Here is a 16750-nt window from a genome sequence, read left to right as displayed (position 1 = left end):
CGATCTGAACGGGTTATGTTCTTTGTGATGGAATCATCCTACCTGGTTTCTCGATCATCATTAAGAGATCTCTAAGTCCAACATTGTTGTGCTATCCTTATACATGACTGTCGACTTCTCGATCGTGTGTACCAGTGAAGAAGGTTGTGTGTTGTCATACACACTCGATGTACCACATCATGTGCTCCTGCTGCTTCGTTACAGGTTAGTCAATTCATGACTGGTTGATGGCCACAAGATTCAGATAGACCTACCTGTTGAAATAGAGTTGTATAGGGATAGGTTTAGTGTTTGAATTGTAAACCTCTCCTATCCTTTATTCTGTCTTACTCCTTCTCTACTGACCTTCTCTATGTATCTCTCGATCAAACTCTTGATCGACCATCTTGTAAGCCACGACAACATCCATATAAATATAAGTGCGGCCTGAGAAAAGGGTTTAACGCTTCCCACGATATTTTACATGGTATCAGAGCATCTTCTTCCTAAATCGAGAAGAGATCGCATCTAGCCTACCCAAACCTCGCCATGACGACCGCCTCCACCCAATCAAGCAGCATGAGTGCGCTCACCACCTCCCTCGCCTCCTCATCCACCTTTGCTCCTTCATCCAGCAGCACCCAAGCCATGTCCCTTGGGGCACCACCGCAGGAGAAGCTCACGAGGAACAATTTCCTCATGTGGAAAGCCATCGTGCTGCCGCAAATCAAGGGCGCACAGATGGCTCACCACCTCGATCCGATGAGCCAGGCGCCGCCGGAGACCCTCACCGTCACCAAGGACGGGAAGGAGGAACAGATCATCAACTCTGCACGCCACCTCTGGTACGCTCAACAACAGCAAGTTCAAGGTTTTCTGATGGGCTCTTTGTCTCGCGAGATCCTTGCATAGGTGATCACGTTGCAGACTCCAGCGGAGGTATGGGCCGCGATTCATGCCACTTTTGCTGCCCAAACTCAAGCCCAGGCCATTAATACCCGCACTGAATTAATGAATCTGAAAAAAGGAAACCTAAGCATGACAGAGTATCTTGCCAAAATTAAGATGCTCTCAGACGAGATCGCCTGCACAGGAGCGGCGTTAGGCAATGTCGAGATCGTCTCCCATGTCCTTGCCAGCCTCGACCTCGACTACAACCCGGTCGTGTCGGCTCTTGCAGCGCGGGTTGAGCCCGTGACTGTCCAGGAACTATTCACCCAACTGCTCAGCTTCGACGCACGTCTCAATCTGCTCCACGGGATGAACGTTCGTCAATCCTCCGCCAGCGCTGCTTCACGTGGCCGAGGAACCAGTCGCGGGCACGATCACCAGGGGCGTGGTCGTAGCAGCGGCAACAGCGGGCGTGGACGCGGCAACAGCCAAAGCACGCGCCCTGGAGGGGGCGACTACACCAACAACAACGTCTCCACGCGATGTGGAGGGGGCGGCTACTCCAACACCAACGCCTCCTCTGGATCATTCTCTTCCAATCGCGTTCGGTGTCAACTATGCAAGAAACCAGGACATGAAGTCATGGATTGTTGGCACCGCTATGATGAGGATTATGTTCCTGATGCTCGCCATGTAGCTGCTGCAATCAGGGAACAAGGAGGTGGAGATGACACCATATGGTATGCGGATTCAGGAGCTACCGACCATGTCACCAATGAACTTGAGAAGCTGTCCATGAGGGAGAAGTACTTCGGCAACGATCAAATTCACACAGCTAGCGGTGGAGGTATGGATATATGTCATATTGGTCAAGCATCTATTAACTCCCCTAATCTTAAACGTGATCTAATGCTTAAAGATGTCCTTCATGTTCCACAAGCCGACAAAAACCTTGCATCTATGTCTCGTTTGACTTATGATAATAATGTCTTCTTTGAAACTCATCCTACGTATTTATTTATAAAGGATCGGGCAACGAGGGAGCTCATCCATCGAGGTAGATGCATTGGAGGCTTATATCCCATTACATCCGGAGCACTTAACCGAAAGTGTCGTCGTCGTCAAGTTTACTCCGCCGTCAAGCCCTCCTTGGCAAGATGGCATCAAAGATTAGGACATCCTTCGTCGATCATAGTCAAGCAAGTAGTGAATAAAGGCAATCTTCCATTGTCATCTAGTCAAAATATTGAGTCAGTTTGTGATGCTTGTCAATGTGCAAAGAGTCACCAACTTCCCTATCCTAGGTCAAATAGTGTGTCTCACGCTTCGTTGGAACTTATTTTTAGTGATGTATGGGGTCATGCAAGAGATTCTTTTGGAAGAAAAAAAATATTATATTAGTTTCATCGATGATTTTAGCAAGTTCACTTCGATATACTTGCTTAAATTTAAGTCTGAAGTTCTCTCTGTTTTTCAAGAATTTCAAAAACTTGTTGAACGTCAATTTGACAGGAAAATCATTGCAGTCCAGAGTGACTGGGGAGGAGAGTATGAAAAACTCAACTTTTCCTTTCGCAATATTGGTATTGCTCAGCATGTCTCTTGCCCTCATGCTCATCAACAAAACGGCTCTGCTGAGCGTAAGCATCGTCATATTGTTGAAGTCGGTCTATCTCTTCTGGCTCATGCATCAATGCCACTCAAATATTGGGATGAAGCCTTTATTGCCGCCACACTTATCTTATCAATCGTCTTCCTAGTAAAGTAATTGGTAATATTAATTCCTTGGAAAAATTGTTTCATCAAAAACCTGACTATAACTATCTCAAAATCTTTGGGTGTGCATGCTACCCCAATCTTCGTCCATACAACTGATACAAACTTGATTTCCGTTCCACTCAATGTGTTTTCCTTGGCTATAGTAATCTTCACAAAGGGTACAAGTGCCTTGAAGTTTCCACTGGACGCCTATATATTTCTCGTGATGTTGGTTGATGAAACAATATTTCCTTTTGCAAAGCTTCATCCAAATGCCGGAGCCCTACTTCGTGCAGAAATTGCACTCCTTTTTGACTATATTCCTAGTCTTGATCACGGGGGCGAGTTAAATAGTGCTGATCATATGACTATTTCCAATGAAAAAGGAAATTTTAATTTTGGTGTTAAGTGTGCAGATTCAGACTGTCATTTTATGCAAGAGAATACAAACAAGGGCAGCAGATCCCAGGCTGATTCAGGTGGCAACAAAGGTGCGTGATCCGAGGAGGATCCAGCAGACAGTGCGGCAGGTGCGCGATCCCAGAAGGATCCTAGCGCGCGGCATGCAGCAGCGGACGCGGTGGCCGACCGCCCCAACAGCCCGGGCCCGTCTACCCCAGCCAGTGTGGGCCAGCGCACCTCGCCAATCATCGCACATGCGCGGGATGGGCCAGCGGCCGACCGAACGACCATCCTGGGGCCCAGCATAGACGACGCACTCACTCGACCGCCCGGCTGGAGGATAATTTCACATATTTGACCTGAGGCCTAAATCAATTCACAAACTGACCTGCTTTCAAAAAAATTTCACTCTGCTGACCCTTTCGTGTGGCGCCCGACAGCTGGGCGCCGCACCCTACTGTGCAGCGCCCATCACTTAGGCGTTGCACATCCTGCCAGCATGGCAGCCCTGGCCCCACAGACAGCACTGCAGCGCCTAAGACTTAGGCGCCGCACTGTGTATATTGTAGCGCCCGTGTCTTAGGCGCTGCACTTTGACTTAGCCCGCATCGGGCCAGACCCTCCCAGGCAGTTCTTCCAGTTGCTCTGTTGTCACAGAGAGCGGCGGCGGCGGCGCCCCCTTCGGATCCCCCCCACACCCCCTCTCAGATTTGAAGTTTTGAGGCTTGGATTCGATCTCCAATCCTTCCTAGTACGTAAACTCCTCCGTTCCCTTTCTTTTCCTCCGTAAAATCGTTCGGTGTTCCAGATTAAGTTTTTTGATGTAATATTGCAATTGGAGATGATAAGTCATCCATCTCAGGAGCCATTTCCTGGTTTGACCTTCAAATGTGGAATCTTTTTCTCATCAATGGCAAGTACTATGAAAACAACTATCAAAATTTTATTTAGTTTTACAAGTATGCAGAGAGCCGACAAGGCAGCAATGCTATTGTTCAAATGTGGTCAAGGCAGGCTTTCGGTGTTTCAGAATGAGCACACATTCATTGCAACCAAAAGAATTGGTAGTCATATCCGGTAGTATATGATTCTTGTTGTGATGGAGGATGTGTAGTCATATCCGGTGTTCATATCCGGTGTTCATATCCGGTGTTCATTCGTTAGGTGGAAACTCTTTCGGTGTTGTGATGGAGGATGTGTAGTCATATCCGGTAGTATATGATTCTTGTTAGTTAAACCTAGATTGTTTATTTTTTAGATATATATGAGATGCCTAGTTTTGTAGATAATTATGAGATGTTGAGTTTTGTAGCTATATGTGAGATGTTGAGTTTTTTTAGATATATATTAGATGTTGAGTGTTTTCCGATATTTGAGATGAACTCATGTATGTTTATTGTTTGAAATTGTAAGGATGGTTTGGCTTCTGGACGATGTCTACGACGTGCAACACCGGTCCTACATGATGCGCGAGAAGGATAAGGTAATAATGAGTACTCTAAATCTTTTGCAAATTTGCCTTCAGTTGAAATTTACATGCCCTAAGATTTGTCATTACTTGTTTTTTGCAGAAGCTTGAACCTCTGAAGATTCGGTATCACGGGGTCTCTGGTCCTGCCATGCCTTACGATGAGCGGTACACACCGTACATCAAGCAGGCAGGACTACTCCCGTGGATTCTGTTGGTCAGCCGGTCCACGCCGAATCTGAACGCTCCACTGGTGTCTGCTCTTGTTGATCGGTGGAGGCCAGAGACCCACAGTTTCCATCTTCGGACCGGGGAGATGACCGTGACGCTCGAGGATGTCTCATTGATCACCGATCTTGCTATCGACGGGAGGCCTCTATGTATGAGCACCGATTTTGATGGGTGGCGCGAGCAGATGATTGCTCTTATCGGTATGGCTCCTACCGAGGCTGAGGATGATGTAGAGGAGGGAGAAGAGAAGAAGAAGAGGGAAAGGAAGGCAGCTGGAGCTGCTTTCACGTGGATTCAAAATAACTTTGCGACGTGCCCTCCGGATGCAACTGATGATGTGATCCAGACACATGCTCGTGTGTATATGTGGTACATTGTGTCGAGGACTTTGTTTCCTGACTCCACTGGCAAGATCGCTCCATTGTGTCGTTGACCGTCTTCGATAGCAAATGGAGCTGGGGTTCAGCGACTCTTGCCTACTTGTACCGACAGGTAGTTGGTCTGTTTTGTGATCAACTCATTTATTCATTAGCAATGCAAGCTTGCTGTCAAGTTAACATTGTTTTTCTTTCATATGTAGCTGGATGATGCGTGTTGCAGGATCACACCTAGTGCAGGCATTGGTGGTAATCTGCTTCTACTTTCTGTATGGAGCTGGGAGCGTCTGCCTGTTGGACGCCCGAAGAGCGTCAGGTTTGATCCTTGGTATGCAGATGAACATGACGAATTACGGCGCCCCACGTGGGCTTACAAGTGGGATATCGTTTCCGAGATGACGAACGATGTCAATCTCATGTACCAAAAGTACATTGCCGAGTTGGACACGATTACGCCTGAGCAAGTAAGGAGGTCATTACTTTAGTCCTTTCTCATGCTTGCTTGAAAAATAGTTATCAAATTTGCATTGTTGCCCTGTTTCAAAGGTGGAATGGCAGCCATATGGCGCGGGTGAGAGCTTGGGGTACACCGCGGAGTTCCGCCTCAACCCGATGTGCTTGCGGGATAAGGATCTCTGGCTTATGCGGTGCCCATTGATATGCAACTGGGCGGTTGAGTTTCATTTGCCGCATCGCGTGCATGGTCATTTTGGTCTTTTCCAGCCTCACCCGCCGGATTGGGTGGACACGGATAAAGCACTTCATAGGTAAGAGAGCATGTGTGCGTATTGTCTAATCATCGGGACTCCTTTTGATTGTGCTAATGTTTGGTTTTATACCACGCAGGTTGGACAGGAGAAGGCAACGGAAGATAAAGGACTGGGCCAAGCATCATTCTGCGTATGTTACCCGCTTCCAGCTTTGTGTGGAGCAAGCTCGTAGCACTGCACAGATTTGAGAAGGACTGGGCCAAACATAACATCATTCAACACAAATTTGCAAATCCAAGTCAAAACTAGGGTTTCCCCCAAACTAGCAAGATTTGAGCAAATGTGACAATTCCTATGGATGAAAACGAGGGGATGGGAGGAGATTACCTTAAGGGAGGGGTTGGCTTCGAAATCCACGGTCAAATACTCCGGATTTGCAAGATTTGAGAAGGATTTGAGAAGGGGGAGAGGGGAAGAGAGGAGGGCCGCAAGCCTTAGGGTTTGGGTTGGGTGGGGGTGTGTGGGGTGGGGTGGGAGGGGAGAGAGGGTGGGGCCAGCCCAAGTGGAACACAGACTGTGCAGCGCCCACGAGCTAGGCGCTGCACATTACATGTGTGGCGCCTAAGACTTAGGCGCTGCATAGGTGCGTGTGGGGCCGCAGCTGGACCAGGGCTGCCACGCTGGCAGGAAGTGTGGCGCCTAAGTGATGGGCGCTGCACAGTAGGGTGCGACGCCCAGCTGTCGGGCGCCACACGAAAGGGTCAGCAGAGTGAAATTTTTTTGAAAGCAGGTCAGTTTGTGAATTGATTTCTGCCTCAGGTCAAATATGTGATTTCTACCCTGGCTGGATAACGAAGGCGCCACGCGGTGCGCGCCTACTGGCGCAGTAATCACGAGGGGGATTTCGCGCTCCCTGGTTGTCTCGGATCGGGAGCTGGGCGATGCAGGGGATCTGGCGGGATCTTCTCTGGCTAACAATTCTACTGCTGAACCAGCTACACCGAGATCTTCTGTGCCAAGTGATACTCGAACTGATGTACCAGCGCAAGCACATGAACTTCCACGTCGTCATACTAGATCCAAATCAGGTATTGTCAAGGAAAAGGAGTACAAGGATGGTACCATAAGGTATGATAAAATCAAACATGCTTTCCTTACTAGTATGGGTGAACCGACTCATTTGCATGATGCACTTGCTAATAAAGATTGGAAAGAAGCCATGGATAATGAATATGAGGCACTCATGAGAAATAAAACTTGGCACTTGGTACCATCAGAAAAGGGCAAAAATGTCATAGACTGTAAATGGGTGTATAAAATTAAAAGGAAGTCTGATGGGAGCATAGACAGATATAAAGCTAGATTGGTTGCAAAAGGTTTCAAACAAAGGTTTGGTATTGATTATGAAGATACCTTCAGTCCCGTTGTTAAAGCAGCTACTATTCGTCTTGTATTGTCGATTGCTGTTTCCAGAGGTTGGAGTTTAAGGCAACTAGATGTTCATAACGCGTTTCTTCATGGTGTTCTGAAAGAAGAGGTTTTCATGCGACAACCACCAGATTATGAAAATAAGAGCACACCTTATCATGTTTGCAAGTTAGATAAAGCTTTGTATGGTTTGAAACAGGCCCCAAGAGCCTGGTACTCAAGGTTAAGCACAAAGTTACAGCAACTTGGGTTTACACCGTCTAAAGCTGATACCTCACTATTCGTTTACAATAAAGGCAATGTTACTATATTTTTTCTGGTATATGTTGATGATATAATTGTTGCTAGTTCAAGTACAGATGCTACTACCTGCGTGCTTAAGGATTTAAAGATAGAGTTTGCTCTTAAGGACTTGGGGAATCTTCATTACTTCCTTGGCATAGAGGTTAAGCAGTTGAAAGATGGTATACTTTTGTCACAAGAAAAATATGCAAATGATATTCTCAGGAGAGTAGGATTGGAAAATTGTAAGCCTGTAAGTACACCAATCTCAACCTCAGAAAAACTCACAATTGACATTGGAGAGGCTCTTGGACCCGAGGATGCAACAAACTACAGTAGTGTTGTAGGTACATTGCAGTATTTAACTCTTACACGTCCTGATATCTCTTATTTTGTGAACAAAGTATGCCAGTACTTACATGCACCAACTACTGTTCACTGGACTGCAGTTAAAAGAATTGTGAGGTATCTCAAATTTTCAGGAGAGCTTGGACTAAAAATTGTCAAGTCTCCTTCCATGCTTGTGTCTGCTTACTCTGATGCAGATTGAGCAGGATGTGCTGATGATAGAAGGTCCACGGGTGGATTGCTGTGTTATTGGGTACAAATCTTATATCATGGAGTGCAAGAAAACAGGCTACAGTCTCAAGGTCAAGTACTGAGGCTGAGTACAAAGCTTTGGCAAATGCTACGGCTGAAGTCATGTGGATTCAGACTCTACTTTATGAGCTTAGAGTTGACACTCCACGAGCTGCAAGATTATGGTGTGATAACATTGGTGCTACCTATCTTTCAGCTAATCCTGTTTTTCATGCACGTACAAAACACATTGAGGTTGACTTTCACTTTGTCAGAGAAAGAGTAGCTCGCAAGTTGCTTGATATAAGATTCATCCCTACTGGTGATCAACTTGCTGATGGCTTTACAAAACCACTTACAATGAGAAGGCTCGATGAGTTCAAGTACAATCTCAACCTTGGAGTACCTTAGGTTTAGATTGAGGGGGAGTGTTGAAATAGAGTTGTATAGGGATAGGATTAGTGTTTGAATTGTAAACCTCTCCTATCCTTTCTTCTGTCTAACTCCTTCTCTACCGACCTTCTCTATGTATCTCTCGATCAAACTCTTGATCGATCATCTTGTAAGCCACGGCAACATCCATATAAATACAAGTGCGACCTGAGAAAAGGGTTTAACGCTTCTCACGATATTTTACACTACCATGTATGCACGCATGATTCGTCTCATAACAACAACCACTGCAGATGTGCGAACCGTCCTTCACATCGTGCGGGGTGTACTACAACACGTGCTTTGTGTAGTATACATAACTATTGTCTCATGCAGCTGTAAATTAGGGAGAGTATTCATCCGGTGACCTGGAAAAATAATCACGTCAGTCATTCCCCCCTCCTCGCGCACCTAATCTTCGTCCTCCACGGTGTCCTTGTGTGCTGCCTACAACCTCCGTCCTGCCCGTCAGTTTCTATTCATAATTTTTGTACACATATGTTGTATCGATCAATTAAAAATATTCTTCACATAATTTCACAATAATTTAAATAACAAAAAGCAAACATATTTCAATCATAGCAATCAATTTCAAACAATATTCCATACGTGATTTCACAACAATTTCATTCTGTTTTTTGGAAACTACGAAACGTTTATTTCCAAAACTAGGCTTTTGAAAAAATATTTTAAAATTCATTGTTATAACGTTAATTCAACATTTTACCCGTATCTCTAAGAATTCTTGGTGTGCACTTTAGTGTATGGGGTGTGTTGAAGAAGAAAAGTGCTAGCAGAGTGCACGGATCTTAAAGTGTACGGAGGGTGAATGACACGAACTGCTGTTCCATTATGCATAATTGCATACGTATGTATAAATAATAATTGCACCTCCACGTTCCACAAATAATAATAATAATTGAGAACGCTAGCTTAGGTAGCTAGGGCCAGCTGGAGTAAGTACATATGGAATCACATGCACACGCAGCCTAACTTGCTTGCTGGTTACGATCCAATTATTTTGATTTGTGCATCTTGATCCATCTATGGTACGGATGTGTTTTTGGTTGGTTTATTTGTTGTTATACACTCATTACTCTTTACTCTGTGGTTCATTCTCACATTCATGTAACTAAGGCTTCATTTGGCATTGCGATGGACTCTGGTTACCTCCCTTGTCCTTTCCTACATTAGTTTTTTTTTGCCTCAGTTTCATCTACTTTGGTGCCAATGTTTCTCATAGAATTATATAAAATAAGTACACCACACCACATTTTAGCAACCGGGTAAATCGAAACACAACCCGGTGATCCAAGCTGAGAGTGTGAGCACCTTAAGAGCGCATGGTCAAAGCTAGAAGCTATATCGTTACTGCAGGAGCGAAAGGCCCGAAAAATATATTTTCGTACCATCTTTCAATCTTCTTAGCCAAGTAAGTACCTTTCATGAGCTGGTTAAAACCGTGCAGCTGAAATTAAGAGAGGAACCATGTGTGTGTGTGTGTGTGTGTGTGTGTGTCTGTGTGTGTGTGTGAGAGAGAGAGAGAGAGAGAGAGAGAGAGAGAGAGAGAGAGAGAGATGGGGCATGATGGATGGGGCATGCATGTAGCTCCTTTTGCCTCCTTCCCTCCCTCCCTTAATTGGTCAATTAGCCACCGCATCACCACTGCCGTCTCGATCGATCATAATTAAGTGATGTGTTAGTCCAACTCAACTGCTCGTGCAACACACCCAGTGTTGGATGAGCGTTTTCTTCAGGATTATTGCGTGTGCGTGTGCATGCTGCGTCTGCGTTTTTGAAAGAGTAAAAAAAAATGGAACGAAGAAACGTTCACGGTCGACAAAAGGAAGCAGACTTTTTTTTGTAGGACAAAATGAAGCAGACATTGTCCGGGGATCTTGGAAATAATACAATCTCTATTGTTTGCAAGCAACGTTGGCAGGGAAGCAAGATGCCCATATATAATAGTAGTATACGTCGACCTCATGCATGCACGTGTGTACAAATTAATAATTGCACTCCACCAAGTTCTAGCCGACCGATCTCGCTCTTAATTGCACTGAGAACGCAAGGTTAGCCACCTAAGGCCAACAGGAGTATGAGCACGTGATATGCAACAATTGCAGGACCATATGCTGGAGCCTAGCATGTTGGTTACGATCAAATGATTTCAAGCGCTCCATTTTTTTTCCTTTTCCCATTTTTAGAAAAGGAGGTTGAACTCCTGACCTCTGGATCAAGCGATGCATATAGCCAAATTATTATATTATTCCAACATTGCCTTACCAGATAAAACCTCGATCCTTCGAATCCATCTATTGCACCTACAAACATGATGATAATGATGGTCATGATCAAGGCCGGATGCATGCACACATCTCAATCCACCTGCGTTTGGTTAACTGTGTCTTTATGTATTTGCTCACCATAACATAATGCATGCACTTATAGAAAATAACTTGTGTCGAGGCCCGAGTGTCAACATCGAGCACGCTGGGCCTCAACACAAAACAAGTAGGAGAATAGTCTCTCGCATGTGTCGGTATTATTTCATATCCGACTTGTCAAAAAGACAAAGGCTGGAACGATACCGACGGAACAACAAGGAGGCATAAGCCTCCCACAATAAGACCAACATTTTTGACCCAAGGGCCTGTCGGTCCAATATTCCATTCCATGAAAACTGAAGAACATTCAGGTCCAACACAAAAAAAAAACCATTTAAATATGTTTACCTTTTGTGGAAAAGCAGCCCATTTAGATCAGTTGGCGCAAACCGCCACACCGACCTAACAAAAAAGTCCCACAAAGGACCTATAGTGATATAGTTATTTGTTTCGGGCCATAGAGGGTATCTATATTTCAAGGTGAGCAATACTTAACTATTTAAAGATGGAGTACGTGATATGCAATAGTTGCAGGATCGCACGCATATGCAACATCCTAGCTAGCTTACTTAGCTTGTTGATTACGATTGGTCCATGCATGCACCTTTGTTTAGTTAGTTCCGTCTGTATGTATTTGCTCTTGTCTGTTATTGGATATGCATGTCGGCCTGGGGTTCTTCCACCCTTCAGAAAATCAGTTACCATCTTAATGAGTTCTCTGCAAGGAGCTTTTCTAAGACTTTCATGGAATTGTTCAATCTCAGACACTCTAGTCTTAAAATTACAGTTGAGAGGACATTAGACACTTTGAAGAATAAATTTCAGGTCTATGATCAGAAGCTACTTCACCCTTTCCCATCCCAAGGTAAGTTTGTTCTTCCATGTTGCATTCTTCAAATCTGGATCTTAGGGTTTAGTGCCGCTGGTATTTGACGAATGAGGATGATGTGGTGGTTGATGATATTAACCAAGGCCATGTTGTGGACGCACATGATAAAGAAGCTTGGAAGTGCAAAAGGACGAGGTAGGGTTGGTCTGCCTATACCACATACGGCCACCCACATTTCCTTATGGTGCATTTCCTGTCTCTCCTCTATTGCCCTTCCAGAGTCAGTTGTGAGAAGAGCCTAGGTGCCCTATTTTCCTCCATCTAGGCATAGCTTTGGTCTTATACGACTTCCATTTTTGCCAGCATGATCATTCATGTGTGTTGATGTTGCCTATGTGCATCCTACTGATACATAGTCTGGGTGTGTGCGCATTATGTTTGTATCCCCATAGTGTTATATTAAGAGTCAATAAAAGTCACCCTTTTCAGAAAAAGTGCCCAAACCTGGATTCATTTTATTGCAGAGAATGCCCCTAGTTTTTTACGGGAGAAAGATGGAGCAAGAGAAAAAAAATCATCAGGCTCATGGGCCATGTACACCGTTCTTTTCCTCAATCCACGCATTCACACGTGGTCCCTATTTAGAGCGTAGGTCAATGGATAGACAACAAATGCATAACCATTATGTCACATCCACTCTTTTCTTGGCCGCCCAACTTTATTCGGGTCAAATTGCTTTGGGATTTCCACACCTTTCAGCTTTGGGAAGGTTTTAGGACCTTTTTTTCTTTCATTGTTTTCATATTTGTTTTTCCCGTTTCATTTTTTTAGTTTGTGATTCGTTTCGAGCATTGCATGTTTTTTTCCAATTTTTGTGAACTTTTTTTGAAACACGGATAATTTTTTGAATTTCTGAACATTTCATGAATTCATGATCATTTTTAGAAATCAAGATTTTATTAATTTGTAACCAATTTTTTAGTTAACAAACAATTACAGAAATCATGGATATTTGTTGAAATTGTGCACACTTTTTTTGAATTCATTAACATTTTTTAAATTAATAAATACTTTTAGAAATCTTGAACAGTTTTCGAATTCATGAACACTTTTTTAAATCACGAACATTTTTTAGATTCTTGAACTTATTTGACTTCATGACCATTTTTGGAAACCGCAATTTTTTCGAAATTATGAACACACGAGTTTTTCGAATTCATGGACATTCTTGGAAACAGCGGAAAGTTTTTGAAATCGCAAACACTTTTTGGTTCCATGAATATTTTTCAAATTCTTGAATGTTATTTGAAATCACGATCACTTCTAAAAAATCGTGATCATTTTTCACTTCAGAAAGATTTATGGAAACCATGGGCATTTTTGAAAACTGTGAACACTTTTAGTTAGTGAACAATCTTTTAGTTCACGGACATTTTCTTTATCCGCCAACAATTTTTGAATCTGCATCCACTTTTTCTGAATTCGGCAAGATTTTCTGAACACAAGAACATTTTTTTTGTTTCCATGTGTTTTTTTTAAATCACAAACATTTTTTGAATTCATGAACGTGATAGAAACCAAGGATTTGTTTTCTGAATAAAGTACACTTTTCTGATTTGCGAACACTTTCTGACTTCATAAATTGTTTTTGACAATCATACAGATTGTTTGCATTTATGAATATTTTTTGAATTTGTAAACAGGTATCAAAATGTGAATATATTTCAAAGTTGTGAACATTTTTCAAACAATGAACAATTGTAAAAATAGCAGACATTTATTTGTATTCGCAAGCACTTTTGTATCCACGAACACTTTTTGAATTCATGTCCTTTAGTGAAATTGCGAACAGTTTTTGAATTCATGAACACATTTGGAATTCACATTTTTTTTAAATGACTAAAAAAATTAATTGCTCATTTTCGTAAAATTTGAACGCAAGTATTTTAATACGAAACCAACTGAAATCGAAAAACAGTGGAGAAAAACCGATGAAAAAAATTCAGAGAATAGAACGTTCAGGAGTCTCTTTGCTATGTTTACTGGACTGGCCTACTATATTTCTTTTTTTATTTTTTATTTTCTTTTATGTTAGTTTGATTTTGTTCTTTTCTGGTTTTCTTTACTCTTTTGGTTTTTATTCTACTGCATATGCCAACAACATTTTTCTAATATACATAACACATTTTGTCAATAATAATCTAACATCTTGTATTAAATGTTCCACATTTTTCTATACACATTTTAAACATTTTTCAAATGTTTGGTTAACATTTTCCAAATTGAAGATTAGCATTGTTTAAATACATGTTCAACAATTTACCTATAAACACTTTTACACTTTTCAAATGGGTCATTAACATTTGTTTTTAAATATAAAGATTTTTTATACGTGGTTAACTTTTTTTCTATGCACGTTTAATATTTTTTTCAAATGCTTGATTAGCATTTTTATAACAGATGGTCAACAGTTTTTGTAAACATATTGAACATTTTATAAATGATTGATTAACATTTTAAAAATACTTGTTCAACATTTTTCCAAGTACATTACTAGCATTTTTATATGCATGATCAAAAAAATGCATCATTGTCAATACATGGTCATCATTTTTTCTGTACACATTTAACATTTCGAAATGCTTGATTAACTTATTTCAAATACTTGTTCGACAATTTTTTGAAATTCTCGATTAAGATGTTTTATATACATAATAAAAAAAAATCCATTATCTGTTTTATACATGGTCAACATTTTTTCCTATACACTATTAATATTTTTAAACACCGGATCAAATATTTTTCAAATGCTTGGTTAACATTTTCCGAATACATGCTCAATTTTTCTTACATTTTTTGTGTACGTGATAAACATTTTTTGTACATATTTAACATTTTTAAAATATTTTGTATATAGTTTTTTTTGAAATTTATATATGTACAGTATTTTAAAGTATAAACAGAAGTACAAAAATAAAAAGAAAAAATTTAGACGCTGGGCCGGTGCATGTGGACCTGCCCGACGCGGGGCTTCCCTCACCGCGTTTGTGGCTGTCTAGCGACCTAGCGCATAGCTCGTGTGGGGCTGCCCAGTTTTGGGAAGGGTGTAGAACCTTCCCTGAACCGGCTTTTCTTTTGATTTCTTTGTATTATTCCATTTTTATTTCTATCATATTTCTCACGTTTTGCCTTTTTTCTTTTATATTTCCAGTTTTTTCTTCTTTTCTTTCCATTTTCGTTTATTCTTTCTCTTTTTCTCAAGTTCGTTTTTTTTCATTTTTCATTTTTCGTTTCCTTTTATTTTCTTTTTTCTTTTTTTTTATTTTTGTTTTCCTCATTGCCAAAATCTTTTATAAAGGGTATATTTTTCTCTTATATAGAACTTTTTTCTAAAATTGTGAACATTTTTTAAATTCGCGAAGAGTACTTATTAAACATTAACCAATATTAAAATCAAGAATATTTTGTGAAAAGTTTTGCAAACATATTATTTTGTAATTTTGAACTAATTTCAGAATAGACGAACATTTTATGAATCGATGTATATTTCCTGAATCAGCGAACCTTTTAGAATCTATGTACATTTTAGAATGGGAAACCATTTTTTTGAATCGAGAACCATTATTTGAATCGGAAAATTTGTTTGAATAGATGAATAGTTTTTGAAATACATGAACATTCTTTGTTTGACCAACATTATTTTTGAAATGCAAGAACAATTTTTATCAGCGAAGATTTTTTGAATTGGTGAACTGTTTTGTAATTCACGATCATTTTTTGCTGGGAATAGTTAGTAGTGTCTCTCTCTTTCCCGTCCGCCCGGATGGAGGAAGAAGCCGAGGAGGGCCTGAACCCGAGCTTCACCGGCCGTCGTCTTGGTTGCCGCTTGCTGTTGGACTTGGATCTAGAGGTGCTGCTGTGCTTGGGCGGTGGATGCTTCTGGTTCTGGGGGTCCACGATGCGGCACATCAGCGATCCTTCACCGCGGCTTCAACAACTGCCGCGACTTCATTCATCTACACCCCGATGAAGCGACGGCGATAGACGAAGCTGCTGCTTAGGTCATACTCCTACGTCTTTGGTGGACCGTGGTATACGTCTCTTTTTTTTCTTTTTTTTTTTGCAGGGAATAGTTAGTAGTCTCTTTTCACAATTTTTCTTTGGCGAATACTCATACTACAGCAGAGCACGTACGTACTACTATACGAGTAGCTCTGACCACCCATAATAGTAATACAATAAAAATGAGTAGCTCTGACCTATGATAAGGCTAAGTCGAGGAATCGATTATTTTCATTTCCACCTAGGAGTACTAGTTTATCACCTTGTGAATGAATCTCAGCCAGGATGCATCTTCTCCCTCCATCTCTATACCATCTCAAGATCCACTCGTCCCGATTTCTTTCAATCCAATCCCACCTCCTAATTTCTGCCGATTTCTTTTCCCAACAAACCAGCGGCTAAACCGGTAACTCAACACATGTACATCAAGATGGCAATGGGGCCTCGAAACCCGCGTCCCCATGAGTTTTTACCTTAAGACTATGATATTTGGCACATGTGTGTCATATAAGCAAAACTGCCACACCTCTATTTCCTTCACTTTAAATACATGCATACATTAGCATTCTTTCTCCTTTCACGTGCATTTCTCCTTCTAATTATATGCATGCACTAGAAGACAAAAAAGCTGATGTCATTCTGGATTCTCTTTATTCCAAACATTTAAAATGTTTTGTAGCTCAAACCATTGGTCTGATATAAAAACCGTTTTCACATAAAAGATTCGCCGCGATGAGATCTTCGAAACTAGATCCCATGTTGGCATGTTCCAATGACTTTTTTCAGCCAAAATTTATCACGCCTAGGCTACATAAGTTACCATGCCCATTATATGCAAGTTACCGTGCTATTTCCACATAAGTTATCGAAGGCATAAAAAAGGTTCGCCGACCCTGCAGTTCATATATTATCATGCTTTATTCATATAAGTTATC

At 41.7% G+C, this 16750-nt stretch overlaps 1 non-coding gene across 1 annotated transcript; it reads left to right on the top strand.

The window, feature by feature from the left end:
* The first annotated feature begins 1086 nt into the window (after positions 1–1086).
* Positions 1087–1216, top strand: LOC119319802. The gene has a single exon (XR_005154642.1). It is a non-coding gene; the product is annotated as a small nucleolar RNA Z247 (small nucleolar RNA).
* The last annotated feature ends 15534 nt before the right edge of the window (positions 1217–16750 follow it).

The sequence above is a fragment of the Triticum dicoccoides genome, chromosome 6A (assembly GCF_002162155.2).
Source record: "Triticum dicoccoides isolate Atlit2015 ecotype Zavitan chromosome 6A, WEW_v2.0, whole genome shotgun sequence".
NCBI classification, from domain to species: Eukaryota; Viridiplantae; Streptophyta; class Magnoliopsida; order Poales; family Poaceae; genus Triticum; species Triticum dicoccoides.
Note: the sequence above shows the minus strand (reverse complement) of the source record. Positions and strands in the feature narration are given on the sequence as shown.